An 18,297-nucleotide genomic window follows, 5' to 3' on the forward strand; every position below is an offset into this window, starting at 1 on the left:
CTTACAAGCATTTTTGCGCATAAATATAAAATTAAAGTTAAGTAAGAAAATAATTTATATTTTTAGGAAATCTGTCACGTGAACAATGGGGTGTCAGCGTAGACAATGTCCGCTTGGAATATTTTTCCAAAAAAAATCTAATCTAACCCATTTTTTGGTGTGAGATGATTCTCATTTCGCGTGAAAGGTTGTGAACTGTAGACAAATAATGTATATAGGCAATTGATCTGTATGCAATAATACATGTAGGCAAAAGTAACTCAGTTTCTAAAATTTTTATTTGTGTGCAAAAATGCATGTAGGCACTCGAACTGTAGGCAATAATTTTTGTATGCAAATAAACTGTCGGCAAAAGTGATGTAGGCAAACGATACTGTAGGCAATCGATTTGTAGGCAAATGGGATCCCCCCGTATCTCTATAAATATTTAAAAAGCGTATATAAAACCAATATGTGTTCCTGGAGACATTGCGACAAAAAAATCACTTTTTATTCTATCCGAAGTGTGACAGTACATTTCTCGAAGATTTTCTCGAAGAATTCAATCTTACTTTTTTACATCTTAAAACGATCTTAATAATGCTGAGTGACATAATAAAATCTGTAAGTTATTAATTAATCTGTAACTTGTTGCGAAAAATATTATCTTGGCCGGGAGTTGAACCCGGAGGATTTCCCTCTTAGGACGCTCACACGGAATGCAAGAGATCCGAGTTCGATTCACTATCAAGGTATTTTTCGAAACAGAAATTAATTATTTAGAGAATTTTAATGTGTCATTCAACATTATTAATTCTAAGATATAAAAAAAGCATCATTTGTCAAATTGCTAGTCAATTTATTGTTATATTACTGCAGTAGTTTAAAGTAGAGTTTGCGTTTGAAAATCAAAAAATCATTTCGGCGCGCATTTTAAAGAATTAAGTATTTTACATTTAAATTCACAAAGAGTCATACAAACACTTAAGATTGAGTTTTCTCGATACAATACTGATTATAGACAACCAAAAAATTATATTCGACATTTACCATAAAAAGACATTTTCTGGAAGGTTCCTTAATTTCCACTCAAATCATCCTTTGTGCCATAAAAAAGGCACCATCATCAGTTTTATTGACAAAATCATCTTATTATCACATCCACGATTCCAACAAAAAAATTTGATAGATGCTATTCATATTTTCTTAAATAACTGTTATCCTCTTCCCTTTATTTTTTCTACAATAGAACGCAGATTAAAGTTTCATAAATACAACAAAGATACTACACACTGTTCACGCAATAAAGACAAATATTTTACGATTCCTTATGTTAAATCCATTTCCGACAGCTTCCTTCCAATCTCTAGTATGTTTCATTGTAAATTGGCCTTTTCTATTCCCAACACGTTAAAAAGCTTCATAAAGAGAGGAAGGGACGAACTTAGCCTCCTATCCAGTCAGAATGTTGTCTACAAGATCTCATGTGATGATTGTGAGGCGAGTTATGTTGGTCAGACAAAGAGAAAATTGAGCACGAGACTACACGAACATATCTCTGACATCAAAAAGAATACAGGTTCTCCTATTGTCATAACTGATCATCGAATCAATTTTGATCATAATTTCAAATGGAACGATGTGACAATTTTGGACTGCGAATCTTCTTACAATAAGAGATTGGTATCTGAAATGATTCATATTAAAAGACAGAAACAAGGCCTTAATAGACAGAACGATACCGAATCTTTACCCGATACTTATTCACAGATCATCCAGTCTCTTTCTCCCTCTTGATTGCTTTCCCTTCCTCATCCTTCTCTTCTCTCCCTACTTTCTCTCCCTTCCACTTTATTCTTTCCTTCTTATTATTTTTTTCCCCCTTCCCTTTCTAGTTTTCCATTTCAACCTTCTTGTCTTTATATGTCGTACTTTATATCTTAGCTTCTCAGAGAGACGATCAATTTCGATTCCATTCGCATTGCCTAATCTATAATACATCATTTCGACACACACATAAAGTATTTATTGTGAATTTATTTGTTCTATCATACATATGCAATGCATGTTGGCGATTTCACTCTTTTTTCTTATGTGCTTGCCTTATAATATCAAAGATAATTTTTGCCTCTATCTTTAAATTTGACTTATTATTTATGACTTTCCTTTTTACTGTTTGCGACTCGATTCGTACTTTTCTTATTGTTCTTATTATTTTTATTTTTATTTTTATTTACTTCTACCGTTAATTTATTATTACAATTTATACTTGCTAACAGAAACATGTTCGTCCTTATACACACATACAGTTCGGAGGAGCATTTTTGTCAACTATAATCGTTTATTTGATTTCCTCTCAATTTGGAGCGAGTTTTATAGTTAATTTGCGTCCGAATGCGAATTTTACTTGATCTTTTATATGTTTTTTATTTACGTTATAACTCTATTGTTAATTACCGTTGTTAATTTATTTTGTCACACTAATTTATTTGTCACATTGAAAATGATCCAACCAGGATCGAAACGTTTGTTCAACTTCTGATTGTCAAATTATATTTTACGTTTTTAATTTATGACATAGTTTTATTTCAAAAAAACTTTTTTATTAGGTGTTGGAATTAATTCGTAGCGTTTTACAAGTGATGGGAAGTACTTTCATTAATGTATTTTTTAATGCTCATGTGAAATAAATAACATTCTTTCATTAAAAAACGCTACGAATTAATTCCAACACCTAATAACTACTCATAGTTTGTCAATTTATGTTTTAGGCTCGTAGCCCTTTTTACTTTTACTTAAGATTTAGTTAGAACTTTCTAGTTTAGAATTTTTAGTTTAAGGTATTGATTTCTATCTATTGATTTTAGATTGTGTTTCTTATATATATGGTCCTATAAGATATAAATAATTATTTATTTATTTAGTAAGAAAATACATTTATCAGAATTTGATTTAAATCGATTTGCCTTTTGTCTTGTAACTCATTATTAAAATTTAGCTTTCAGTATATCGAATGAAAAACAAAAATGGCACAGGTACTGACTTATATAGATTATGGAAAAGAGAGAAAAGTGTATGTATAGCATAATGTTACTGTTATAAAATCGAGACTAGTTATCATTCGAAATTGATTGTCAAAAAGCTAATAATTCATTTACCATATGACAGAGCAATTTGTTGTTTTTGAGTCTAGATTACTGATATAATATTAAATTAATACACAATAATAAAATTATTGTGTAATATCGTTTGCGATAAAAGCGTAATATCGCAGATATTACTTACAATAATGTTTAAGAAATTAAAGTTGGTAATTAAATTTTTTTTATCTCTTTCTTGCGTTTGTATTAGATTACTAATCGCGCTTTAATTGTAATCGTGATAAATGTTATGCCTTCAATAATTTTTAATGTAGTTAGTTAATCATTATTGTAATAAAATTTGTAAAATACAACCTTTTTTTAATAAAAACCTTAAAGTATAACTTAACTAAAATAAATAGGGATTATATAATGGTAAATTTTACAGATCGAAGAAATAATCATTTAGTTTCAATTTCCGTTGGTCACCATGTATATTTGCAGAATTATTTATCAAATAATGTTTTCCTGTTAACTATGGACGTTTTTCATTTCATAATGCATGTGTTATCTATGTAGTTCATCAAATAAACAAGTTTAAATGAAACATTATGTTCATTATGGGTGAAATAGAATGTATCATCATCTATGTGCTTTCAGGTAATAATACAAAGCAATATGACATACAGAAATTCAAATTAACTCATTGCAATAACTTCTATACACTACTCAAAACTATTGACAGACACGAAAAGATATTTTCTCGTTATAACACATATCACTTCGTTCCATTATACTACAGGATACAACATGTACGACATAAAAGAATACAGCATATTCGCTCGACTTACGTTGAGCACAATTATTGAACTGCCGGATTGTGCTAAGATTAACGTTAATCAAAATTCTGATAATATTGCGTCTATCTAAATGCGATCTAATAAATCTGAAAAGTATTAAACATACTTTTATAATATTATAGAATATATCCCCCTTATAATATAATATAGATCAAACGTTCTAATTGTAAAATTTTGAATTGGTCATAAAAAACTCTATTTGATTTAACCAAAATGCATTTAACTTTAGAGGTTGACATCAAACCATAATTAAATTATTTTTCTCATGCATTAGAAAGAATAGAAGGTCTAGTATACGGATTATATATCTGTATTAAAATTATCACAATAATCAAAATTGTGTTATTACAACCGAAAGGTATAATGCTTTCATTATACTTAACGAAAATAGTTGTATTAAATTGGTAACAATTAATGTAAGAAAAGATCTTGAATATATAAAATAACATTGAAAAATATATAAACTCAGTCAAATGAGAAATGATTTAGATATTATGACGTTATTTAGATATTTATGTTAATTTGTGAAAGATTGAATACATAATTGTTCTATTATTGTACGTTCTACTACATGCTTATACACTTGTATTCAATATATAGGGTGAATCAGAGTAGTTGATCCAGTTTTTTATCCTATAAGAAAATTATCGATTACATACCCAATTGTCGACTTAACGGACTGATTGGATGCATGGATAACATCGTGCGAACTGCTGATTTGAAACGAAAACTGACATGTTTGAGTTGTGAAAATTGTAACAAGACATTAAAAATGTACTTTTTTTCTCAGTGCGCCCAGCAATTCGCACGATGTTCTTCATTCATCCGATCTGTATAATTAAGTCACAATTAGATGTGTAATCGAGGATTTTTTCACTCATCGATAATTTTTTCGTAGGATAAAGAAATGGTATCAATTACTCTGATTCACCCTGTATATAGGACAAATGGAATTAATTATATTTTATATATATTTACATTTAAATCTTATGTAGAAAGCTTAGTAGATCCTCCTTTTTTTGCGAGAGTTGTAGATTTTCCTTCTCTATCCTGCTTTGCAATTTTTCCAGTGCAATATTCAACAATAATCTCCCATTTTCGAAGTGACAGTGATTTTTTCACCATGCAGTGTTAACATATGCAAACATATTTTAAAATTACTTAAAAATTAGCTCTTAACTATTTATCATAATTAATTATAAATATCATGTAATTCTATTACCATTATAAAGATATATAATATTGTGTGATGATTAATATGACAAGTGATATCAATATAATTATTAATTGATTTTAATGTTTAGTTATCGCATGTTTAGCAAAAACTGTAATTATTTAGAAAGAGACCTACTATTTAAATGATTGATTTATATTGTTTATACCTGTTGAATGTTATTTCATCATTTTATCACAATATTATTTGATGCTCATGCTTATTATTATCAGTATCCCCATCTCAGTTTCTTTCCAAAATTGACGATAGTCAATTGACTATTCGTGTTCAGTACGCAAAAGTATATATTTATGTCTTTAACAATTAATGTACATATCACGAAACGATTTTTGTCCACGAATAAAATATTTAATATGATTTATTTGATATACATGCACGTTTTATGAATAATGCAAGTTATACAAATCAAATTAATTTAAAAAAACGAATTTAAATTATAAAAATACTTAATATTTAATATAATCATAGATATATCAATAATTTTTATGAGCATTTTATATTTAATAAATAATATAATTAATAAGAAATTATTTAATATATCTATTTATTTGAAACATATTTATATTAGATCACATTAATTTATTTGAATTCAAAATAATTATTTGGTAATCAATGCATATGTAATTGTACTTATTTAATGTATTTAATATATTTAATGTATTTAATGTATTTAATATATTTAATGTTTTTTTTACATGACCTTATATTTATAAATTTTAAATGATTTTAAGGAGAACACAAAGTATAGGCATTTTGTTTTATAATTTAATTTTTTTATAGTTTTAATTTTTTTAAGTTATTATTCATTTGTATACGTTAACTTTCAAATAAATGACAAAGTATTATCTAACTTAATGTGAATCAGTTTTTATATAGTATTTCTGAAAATACGAGAAAAGCCGTAATAATATCTTATATAATATTATGTGTACGTAGTAAAACAAGTTAAATAAGATTATAAAACTAAAAAGGTTTAAACATCGTTTATATCTAGCTAATTTATAAATTACCAATGTGATAATTAATATACAAAATACAATAATAACTATACATAACGTAATTATTTTCGACTATAGACGTCAGAGTTTATTCTACAAGATCAAAAGAAATCATGAACTTTAGATTTCTGCCACATCCGTATGAGTATTAAGACTATTAGGCAGAGTAGTCCATTTTGTCCGATAATATCGTATTTCCGATGAAGCATCTGCCGGGGATCTGTATTCATATACAATATCACTTTAAAAAATAGAAAAAGTGATAGAGTTATTAATATTTAATGTTACAATTATATTGCTGGTTTAATAAGCATTGGAGAGATTTGATCACAAAGTGCCTTTTTACTAAGATATGTTGATGATATTGCGACGGCGGTTTCAAATCATATTGTCTATATTTACTCATACATAGTTTTATTTTTTAAGTTAATTTTGGAAGTCAGTATGTCTGTTCAAAAACGGACAAATCAGAATTCTTGTAAGAATTACCGAGTAAGAACAATTAATTAATTTTTATTAAATATATTAAAATTCTGTGTTAGTCAAATACATTTTTCCCGGTAAACCAAAATTTCTTGTTGATTGAATAATATTTTCATGTTGACTATGAGTGCATTCCGTTTCATATATGAATTATCATTGTTCACTGAATATGAATAAGGATAAATGAAAATTATGCGCATCATGTGTGTCATCATCTATGTGTTTTCAGATACTCGCAAATTAATATAACATAAAAATTTGAATTAATTTACTGCAATAACCTTCAAAACTTTTATACACTACTTTAAATTACATTGACGAATCAGAAGAAAAAACATTTTCTCGTCTGCCATGAAATATCACTTCAGGTGCGTTTCAAATTACGCATGAAACGCATGATGTATGATATTCTTTTTTATAGTTCAACGAATAATAAAAAAAAAATTTCCTTTCATTCTACTGTACAGGCACATAAAAGTTATAAAGTATACAGTATAGTGTATGTTCGCCTTACCCGTGTCAACTGGTACAATAATCGAATTGTTAGAGTGTGCTGAAGTTAAAATTATTACATTTCCCATACCAGTTCGAACTGAAAAATATTTAAGAAAAACTTTATAATATGATATAATATAAAATATATTATAAGCTAACCTTTATAATACAGTATGATAAAAACCAAACATTCTATTTGTAAAATCTCCTCTATTTGTAAAAATGCCATAATAACTTGAAATTCTGTTTGATTTAATCAAAATGCATTTAACTGTAAATTGATATCAAAACGTAATCAAATCATTTTTGTGCATTAAAAAGAATAAAAAATCTATTACATCCCAAGTAACACCTATTGGTTCATATACGTTTTCTAAATTATATACATTTTATATACACGTTTCTAAGATATCTAATGTTCTACAAACTTTAAGAAGCGTATATAAAACCAACATGTTCCTGGAACAGTGCGACAAAAAAAATCACTTTTTTTTCTTTCTGAAGTGTAACAGTATATTTTCCGAAAATTTTTTTCGCGCTGAATACGATGCCGTTGTCAGAATTGACTCAGCATATTAGGATTTTGAATAAATTAGAATGAAAAGGGCAAAAATGACGTTTTTGATTACATTTAAACAATTTTTTACAGCAAAAAGAAACTTGGTTTTTAAATAAACTGAGCATGTAAAAGTATAATTCAACAGTTTTCAAAGAAATTCGACTCATAATCGTACAACTTCTTTATCAAGTTATAGCTGTTCGCGAATTTTAGATTTTTTTGTAACATTCCATATGTTCACAATTTTATCCACACACATTGCAGACGCACATTATTTAGACCACATATTTCTGTCAATTGAATGGAAATAGAGTGTCGTATTGAATAGTATACGGCATCGCAAACAGAAGGATCGAGTTAAATTTTTTCGATTTTAATAAATCGATGTAGAATAGAATAAAAAACATAGCATTAAAAGATTTTTCAGCTGTTCTGTTCTAAGAAAATAATTGTTTGAGGCTCAAGAGCTCTATCATAAAAGCACACTTTTTTGAAATATTTACCGAGTAAATAAAATCTCCTGATATTTTTTAAAATGTTATCGCGCTTAACGTGGACTTGATCACATTTCATTTACGTACAGAGAGCTCGTCAACACTCGTTCAGTGAAAATGCCGTCAAATTACTTGCAACTTATGGGAATAAAACTTTAGGCGAAAACTGTTAGACTCTATTTCGATCATGTTGCTTTGTGATTTCTAACAACATATATGATCAATTTATAAGAAGGTAACTGTTGTCGTCAAGCTCATAAGAGTTAATGATAATAAAAGACTTAATAAAAGCCAAATTTATCGAGTATTTGCTGATATGTTCCCTAATACAATTAATTTCGATAAACTCGGGACAAGGTGAGACAGCATTACGTCTGTCAAATTCAATAGAATTCTAATTTTAAAGAAAGCAATTTGAAAGCAACTTGTTATCATCAACATGCTGTCCGCAGCAACTATGTATATAGCAACATTACAGCAACATGTGCCGAACAATGATCACTATATATGCTGTATGTACAACAACGTGATGCTATCAAGATGCCATCAAAATGCTATCGATTTTGCCATAATCAAATTTAGAATTCATATGGATATAATATATATATATATATTTCACATAATGAGGAAGCACTTTGCTATCTAGTTTATCGACATTTATTATTGCAACGATTAACAGCAACATGATACCTTAATTGAATTTATTTGGCATGAATTCAAGATGCTCAAGATTACGTTGCTGTCATGATGGAATTAGAATTTCATCATAGTATAGTTATATTTTATATTAACATTCAACTTTGGGGATCACTTCATATGCGAAATGCTGCGCTTCTTATATTCTTTTTTATATAATTCTTATTTACAAGTTATTACATGCCGTGACTCTCTGTCGGCAGAGATGCATAATAATCGCGGGTAAGTGATTTCGTAATAACATTATTTTAGCAACGAACAACGATGGCTTAACTCGATTAAAAAATTTCATATCTTGAAGACATACAATGAATTGATATCGTTACAAATGTTTTGTTGCCGTCATATTTTTTTTCATAATGCTCAAGATGGAATGATTAATCATTCATTGCTGTTATGTTGCAGTTTTTTTTGCCGATAGCATAACAACTTTTACTGACTGTTTGTTTTTGAAATTTCATCAACTGATTACATGTATAAGCAAGTATTGCTGCATTTGTAACGTGTCTCATTTTGTCAGCAAATGTGTGCCGAATATAAAACAATTCATACAACGCATCAGCTTGCTCAATGTGCTAAATCACGCTTGTTTATCTAAAATTTTTTTGCCACCAAAAATATTACAAATGGCCAAAAACATTTTTGCTCCAACTCATTACGATTCACTTAAAATCCTGACGTGCATGGCAAATTCTATCAACGGTATCATGTTAAGCGCAAAAAATCTTCAGGAAATGTATTATCGCATTTCTGAGAAGTTTTTCTTGTAGCATTATGTTATGAATTATCTACCTGTAATATAATGATAAAGAAGGCCAAAACTCCACTGTACATCTGAAAGAAATATATTATACTTTCATTATACTTAATGAAAATATTTATGTTAAATTATTTATAACAGTAAAAGAAGATTTTGATAAAATAACAATGAAAGGTAAACAAATGCAGTTAATTGAGAAGTGATTCCAATAATGTAATGTTACTATTTAGATGTTAATGTAATTTGCAGGATTGAATGTGAAAGTGTTTGTTCTTTATATTACATATGTACGTTTTTATTGCATGATTACAATTTTATTCAATATAGCACATACCTGGCAAATAAAATTATATCCATAGTAGAAATATCCTATGCCAAATTTTATTTCCCTGAGTTTTATTTGCAATATAAATTGTACATTCTAATAGAAATTAAATAATTGAATGAGACGTTAGATATATTCTTCATGACTGTTCGGATACACGCATAAACTTTATTAAATAAGGGAGATCAAGTTCATTTGACTATAGGGGTAAGTAGAATAATCGAGGCTTTTTTTGTTTATGTGTTTTTGTTATCGTAATGTTTGTTAATGTTTTTGCATGAACAAATTTTGCAAAAAGAAGCATTGTTTTGCCCTGCGAAGCGAATGTTACGTTTAAAATATATTTTTATAAAAGTTCTATTAATATATAGTCAAAGATCTAGCTTAAAATACATTAATCTTTATTTTAATAATTTTAGTCGAATTATACTGATTCCGGGGCCAGTTGAATCAGATGGAATACATTAGAAAAATGCATTTTTTTTATATTAGTAATCAGTTTCCCCTTATTATTAAAATAATATTAGGTAGTCAAATGTATGTAGTAACTGGTGTATAATTCAAAACTTATGAAAAGAAGAGCATAAACCGCATGTTGTTTGTGATATTTAATTATCATTATATTAATAAAAACATTAGACGTTTCGGCCACAATCTGGCCATCTTCAGTAAATTCACAATATTCTTAAAACGCAGAATTACATAAAGCTAACATTAAATTCAACTATCGTGTAATATAACTATGTATAAACGTGTTCTTTTATCATGTGAAGGTGCCTCGTGCAAAAATGTTACAGCGCCAATTATCATATTACGAAATATGTAGAACAAGAATTTCCAGATTCTGTTTTATAGCAAAAAAATGATGAATCTTAAGTACATCCTTTACACAGAAATTGTCGTGACATTGTTATTATTTGTCCCTGTTCTACATATTTCGATATAAAAGAACATGTTTATACATAGTTATATTACACGACAGTTGAATTTAATGTTAGCTATATGTAATTCCGCGTTTTAAGAATATTGTGAATTTACTGAAGATGGCCAGATTGTGACCGAAACGTCTAATGTTTTATATTAAATATCACAAACAACATCTTGCGATGGTTTTTATGCTCTTCTTTTCATAAGTTTTGATTTATAAATCACGTTCGTTTTTATTATGTATGGTGTATAATTCTTTTTTTCGATAAATCTCTTAATTTTGTCTGTAAAAATTCGAAATTGAAAAATGAATCTAATTATCCCCGGTCTCTCTTAACAACTATGTAAAAGATTAAGACAATGTTATAAAACATCAAATTATTGCATTGTTAGATATCAAAAGGGCAATCCTATTCCTTAAGTTAAATAACATTTTGTTATTTTTAATTTTAATATGTGATAAAAAACCTATCCATTTTTCAGTTTCAGAGTACATAGTGTTCATATTAATAATAATTAATGTTTAGACTTTAATATATTCTCTTGAGTTAAATCATTTAACTCCATTATTTTAGTTAAGTTAATGTATATTAAAAAAACTCAGTGGCGATCTATAGAAATGGTTGAAAATAACTCAAAATCCAATTCAACATTATAAATTTAATAGTAGATATATTCTTTTATATATTTTAGACTACTTGTACGTATAACACTAATTGCAAAAGTTTCATAAAATGTTTTCAATTTCATGTGCTAAAAAGGATAGTGTTTATTTTGTAATACACTATAATAAATTACAAAATTACTAAATTACAAATATTCGCTTTTGCGTATGAAATAAAAAATGATTTATAAAATTTCTTATTAATGGGAATTTTTTTTCCGGGGTTTAAGTTAGCAGGGAGGAGAAAGAAAAAGTATAAAAAGGAAGTGATAGTTAATAATATGGCAATTAAAAATAGCTCACCCTATCTATGGTGTTAGCATGTGTGAATAAGTATTCTAATGTTCTAACGTATATAAAAATATAAACAGATAATACAATTTCTATTTTAATTATAATAAACAAAAAAAAAACAGATGCTTCACAAATTAAATAACAAAAACAAATAACACAATGGCTATTTTATTATGCCTCAATTTTTTATATAATCATTTGTTGAAATTTATGCACATGCCCGAACTTCTGTGAACGTTAATAAAATTACGTATATAATAATCAAAATGCTACATGAAATCTTGTCATTATTTACCAGATCACGTAACTCCTCATCAAGATTATAATTGGACAATTTGTGAAGAATTGCTACTGTCTCGCTTATCTAAAATTGTTTTCAATATGAAAATTTTTAATGAAATTAAAAAATTTTGCGTCATTTGAAAGAAAACTTCGAAATGTATAATTTTGATGTTGCAAAATTGTTGTTTGAGCTTATAATTTTAGTTATATGTAATTCTAGTTATAAATAATTAATAATGTTTAATTTTATTGTACCTTGTAGTAAATAGTTTGACATATATAATGTAATGTGAGAAATAAGATGCTGTACAGAATCATAATAAAAATATAATGTGAACTCCCGAAAATAAATTCAAACGACCATATTTTTTGTCCTCTAAATACAAGTATTGTATATATATGCTGAGATATATTTACAGCTTTTATGAAGTACCAAAACATTTGAAGTAACATTGGTATTTTGAATATTTTGTTTAGTTTGCGAGATATAAGGCATAGTTGTAGGTGGACATGCCTATAAAAAAATCGTAACTGTAATAATTAATTAAATCATAAACCACATAAGTAACAAACATAAAAGTACTAACAATAAATGAAATATTATCGTAGAATTCGATTTAAAGGATAATATAATTGTGACTTAAACTAAAAATAATACATGATCAAAATGTCATCCTCGAACTATTGCACTTTAGAAAACACTTTTTTAAATTTTTTTTACTTTTTGGGATATTACAATTGACGTACAGTGTGCATCAATTTAACTTTCAAATTGTAATATCCCAACATGCATAGATACATGCGCACGCATATGTGTAATATTTTTTAAAAATTACATTATAATCCATATATATTGCTTGCGTTCCTCAGGTTCTGTTATCCGTTGACATACTAAAATGGATCTGTTTTTTCTTCTATATTCTGTATTATCTTCAAAAAGATCAGAATAGAGCACATGTAAATGATCATTGACTTGATGAAATCTAAGATTTACGTATCTAAATTGAATGAAAGAGATTTGATTATGTTTTTAATTAAAATTAAAATATATATTGTACTTTATACGTATATTACTATTGTGTTACCCTGGTGAAAATTTTTCTCATAGTTTTTATATTGGAAACATTTTTCAGAAATATTCGAAAATATTCGAAAACTTTACATCTTCTCTCAGAATTTTTCATACAGGTGAATTCTAAAATATTCTGAAATTTCTCATCCTATAAATAAAAAAAAATATTTAAAAATTTTTTAGATTTTATACTATTTCATCAGAAATTATACATATAAAAAATTTTAGAAATCTTACCATATTTTATAATTAACATATGTAAAAAATTCTGAGAAAAGATATTTTCATTTCATGTTCATTTCAATATATGTTCTGAGAAGTATTCCAATTCGTATAAAAAATATGAGGAAGTTATAAAATTATATAGAAATTCTGAAAAATTATATAGAAATTTTGAAAAATTACGTGAAAAATTCTGAGAAAAATTATCACTAAGGTAATAAATCGAAGTTAGCACTAAATTGGGACTTTGTTATTTGTTTTAATGTATTACATTTTATATTTACTACATATATGTATAATAAAATAAACTTTTATCATTTTCTAATTTAGGTTAGCTTATATTGTACATTCTTTATAATTTCAATACTAATACTAACAAAATGTTATATAAAATAGTACTTAGAGAATTAAAAAAATTTTTCACACAGGCTATCAACATTTTGACACACACTATCAATATAAAATAGCTTACAACAAATATTCACAAATATACTAACGCAATGATAGTTCCCCAAATTAGAGCACTTAGGATATGTACAAAGTTTGGATAAAAATTCGGAAACATTTTACATATAAAAACAAAATTTATGTTATTCCGTATTATATTATTTTTATATAACATAAACAAGAAGTAAATACTTCCTGCAAGATGATAAAATATGTATACAATATATCCGATTATTATTCGAATTATCCATTTACGCAGACGTTGGTTTTTGTTTGGCAAACCGATTGCTTCGATTGTGTCGTCCACTAAGCAAAGTTCATGCAAGCACATTTTCAATTCCTTTAAAAAATCATATTAATTAATTATGCAACGTAAAGGAAGTTATATTTGAATAAAAATTATTAGTACGATGTGTAGAAAATAGGTATGAAAGTTATAAGAAGGATTAATATTCAAAACACAAAACATTTAAAAATGTTACGTTGAAAACTAATTTGGGAGAGTAATATAAACACAAATATTAATTTTACTAAATAGTTTTTGACATTACAGTAAATAATGATATAAATATAAAAATTAATTAATCCACAAATCTTTTTATAAAGAACTCAGCACAAATTTTATGGAAAATGTGTTTTGATCAAATTGCTTTAAATTTTAATATTTAATTAGCAGCTTATGTCAAGTTAATTAAAATTTTTCAAGGATACAAACTTTCGAATGTCTTATTTTTTTGCTCTAGGATCTACAGAAAGTTTTCGTATTTTATATGAATAAGTGCAAAAAGTAGAAATAAATGTTTTTCACTATTTTTGTATTTGTATAAATGGCAGATTTCAATTTTGCGCTCATTCTCATAATTACGCAGAATAAATGACTTAAACGTGACGACCGGGCGTTTCATTCCTTTGAGATGCCTGATTTATATAAATTTCCTTACACTACACACACACATATACATACACGCACACACACACGCGCACGCACGCACGCACAAACATATACTTCGCACAGAATAAAGTGCTTGATTTTTGTAAGTTTGGAATTCCTAACACGCTTCTTGAAATTAGAAAATATAATAAAACTTTTCTGCAGGATGTTTTATACTATAATAATATTTTACGAAATATTACGAAATACTTTTTTCATAATCTTATGTTCGACAGATTTTTCTGTGACATATATGTATATACGTACAGTGTACATCTATTATGTATCATACAGTATTCATAACTAATGTTAATAAAAAAGACTTATTTTTATTATTTTTTTGTATATAAGATGTGATGATCTTTTGAAGATCTTGGAGCAAATCTAAGGCATTTAGAGATTTGTGCCTATGAGAATTATTAATCAGCTTGACAAATAGATATTAAAATTTGAAACAATTTGAGCAAAACCCAATTTTTTTATGATTTGTTTGGAGTTTTTGCTCATAATCGTGAGATCAAGATTTTTTTAATGCAATCTCAATAGAAACAATGGTTAAAAAAAGTTTAGAAATTTTAAAGGTTAAGAAGAAATTTTAATATTAGGAACTATGAGTACATGTAAAACTTTTACCTTAAAATGAAAGAAGCTAACAATTATTAATGCAATCGCGTTGATTGTTATTACGAAATCGATCCAGTTGCTCATAATACCTGACTTGTTCAAAAGGACGATGGAGTAGTATGGATAATAATAGATGTAAGTAAAAAAGCTCCATATGGTCAAGACGTACAGGCAAGAGAGGTTCGGCCTAAAATGTCCAAGAGGATATTCGAACAAACTCAAACCGAAGAACGAGCCGAAAATTATTAATGGTGTTAATGCAGTCTGTAGCATCTTCGTCATAGTTTCTAGGTCGTCGGCAAGTAGTTTGAATTAATTCTTGCTGCACGAGACAAAGGTGTATTAATACCTTTTATAAGAACTTCAGTTTTTGCAAATCTTCTAGAAACTTTGTGAGAATTACTGTGTAAGGTGCTTATATTGAAGAATGAAATATGTACACATCAACTAACAAGTATTGAGTGACAGAATAAACACACAGATGATCCAGATTAGCTTACTTACTTCTCGCTGAATTTTTTTATTTGTGTGTATTATTACAGATTATAATCGGCTATAAATGTGACTATCCTTGTAATATTATGTCTTTACTCTAAGTTCCAAGGTATTTATTGAATGTTTTTTATCTACTTTTAATGACGTATTGTCTTGAGTATTGTATTGAATTTAATGACGTATTGTATTGAAGCTAGTAACTTCGATAAAGTGTTTTATAACTAATATGTAGAAGTTAAGGTAAAAATAGCGATTAGAGGACCAAGCTGAATGACCTTGATCTATGTCATGACCTTAATATATGTTATCAAGGTCATGAATGATCTCCAACAAGTTTTTATCGTCGTTCATTCTTCATTAAAAAGTTATTAACAAAAAAAGTTTAAGAAATAACGTATACGATATTCCTTTTTCACCAAACAGAATTTTTTTGCTTTAAATACATTTTATAACTTTCCACGCGACTCCCACCCTACTTCCCCTTCCCCTGCTTGAAGGGGCGAACGACTTTCTTATATAATTTTTGTTGTTAGAACAAAAAATTTTTTCCTGCTTTACTCTGCACACATGGTTTATGATACATGTTTGGTTAGGATTAAGTTATTATATACTCATGGGTATATAATAATGTAAATGTATCGTAAACCCTAACCATGTATCGTAAACCATGTATGCAGAATAAAGCAGGAAAAATTTTCTGTTCTAAGAACAAAAATAATGCTGAGTGACATAATAATATCTGTAAGTAATTAATTCATTGTGAAAAATATTATCTTGACTGAGAGTCGAACTCGGACCTCTTAGAATGCCCACATGGAATGCAAGAAATCCGGATTCGACTCACGACTGAGATAATATTTTTCGCAATAAAAATTAATTATTTACAGAATTTTAATATGTCATTCAGCATTACTAAGATCATTCTATGATAAAAAAAAGCATCAATTTGTCAAATTTAACTCGTGTTTAATTTAATTAAATTTGTTTAATTTAACTCGTGATAGTTTACTGCTGATAGTTTAGTAGAGTTTGCATTTGAAGATCAAAAAATCATTTCGGCGCGCATTTTAGAGGACTGTATTTGTAATATATAAATTCACACAGGATCATACAAGTATTTAAGTCCAGCTAGATCGTTTAAGATATTGATGTCTATAGATTGTTTCTCACATATATAAGATATAATCTATTATAAGATATAATAAGGTATTCTATAAGTTATAAATAATTTATTAAGAATCCAATTTATCAGAATTTAATTTAGATTGATTTGCCTCCTGTCTTGTAACTCATTGTTAAAATTTAGATTTCAATATATTTAATGAAAAACAAGAATGGCACAGATACTTTCTTATTGTATAAGTTTGGATTATGGAAAAAATGCGTATTTAAAATATAATATTACTGTTATAATGGGAGATCAAAAATAGTAGTTATTCGAAATTGATTGTCAAAAAAGCTAATAATTCAATTACCGTATTACAGAGCATTTTGTTTATTTGATTACACTTGATATATGACTATAATATAAAATTATAAATAATATACAATAATAACATTGTTGTGTAATATCATTTGTGACAAAAACGTAACATCGATATTATTTACAATAATTTTTAAGAAGTTAAAGTTAATGGATGGTTAAATTGTTCTTATCCCTTACTTACGTTTTTATTCGATTGTGTTATCCCTTTTTTGCGATCGAAATATTTGTTTGTTTATTGCGTTTTTATTAGATTACTAATCATGATTTAACTGTAAGTTGAAAATGTTATGCCTTACATAATTTTTAGTGCAGTTAGTTAATCATTATTGTAATAAAATTTGTAAAATACAACCTCTTTTAATAGAAACGGAACGGAGAACGTTGTGGCGCTACTAAAGGAAGGTAGAAATTTTCGAGAATTTCGTCACCGCTCGGAGATTTAGTTCTATATTTCCTTATATATTTTTCTCCATATAAAGAAATATCCATCAAAAAGAATTATTATAATAACACTAGACTTAAGGAAAAATTGGTACATAGAAATAAAGTGAATAAAATCCTTCTTCGCAACGATATAAAACGCCTGTCGGTTATGCTTCAACAATTTATTTATGAAATTAATTCCAAATTAGATCTAATGCGAATAATATTGCATTACAAAACGTTGATTAGATTATTGATAATGATCCGATCGCGATCAAAACGTTGTTTATTGCCAGCATATTATATTAAATCTTAACTAAAGGATATAATTGTTTCAACTTCTACATTAATGATGTTAATTTTATAAAATAATTTTTTGGCTCGTAACCCTTTTTCTTTCTAATTTTTTAAATTTAAGCCTTATTATTAATAGATAAATATTTTGCGTTATTTTTTCTTGTAACAAT

Source organism: Acromyrmex echinatior, chromosome 16, assembly GCF_024713525.1.
Source record: "Acromyrmex echinatior isolate Ae372 chromosome 16, ASM2471352v2, whole genome shotgun sequence".
Classification (NCBI taxonomy): Eukaryota; Metazoa; Arthropoda; class Insecta; order Hymenoptera; family Formicidae; genus Acromyrmex; species Acromyrmex echinatior.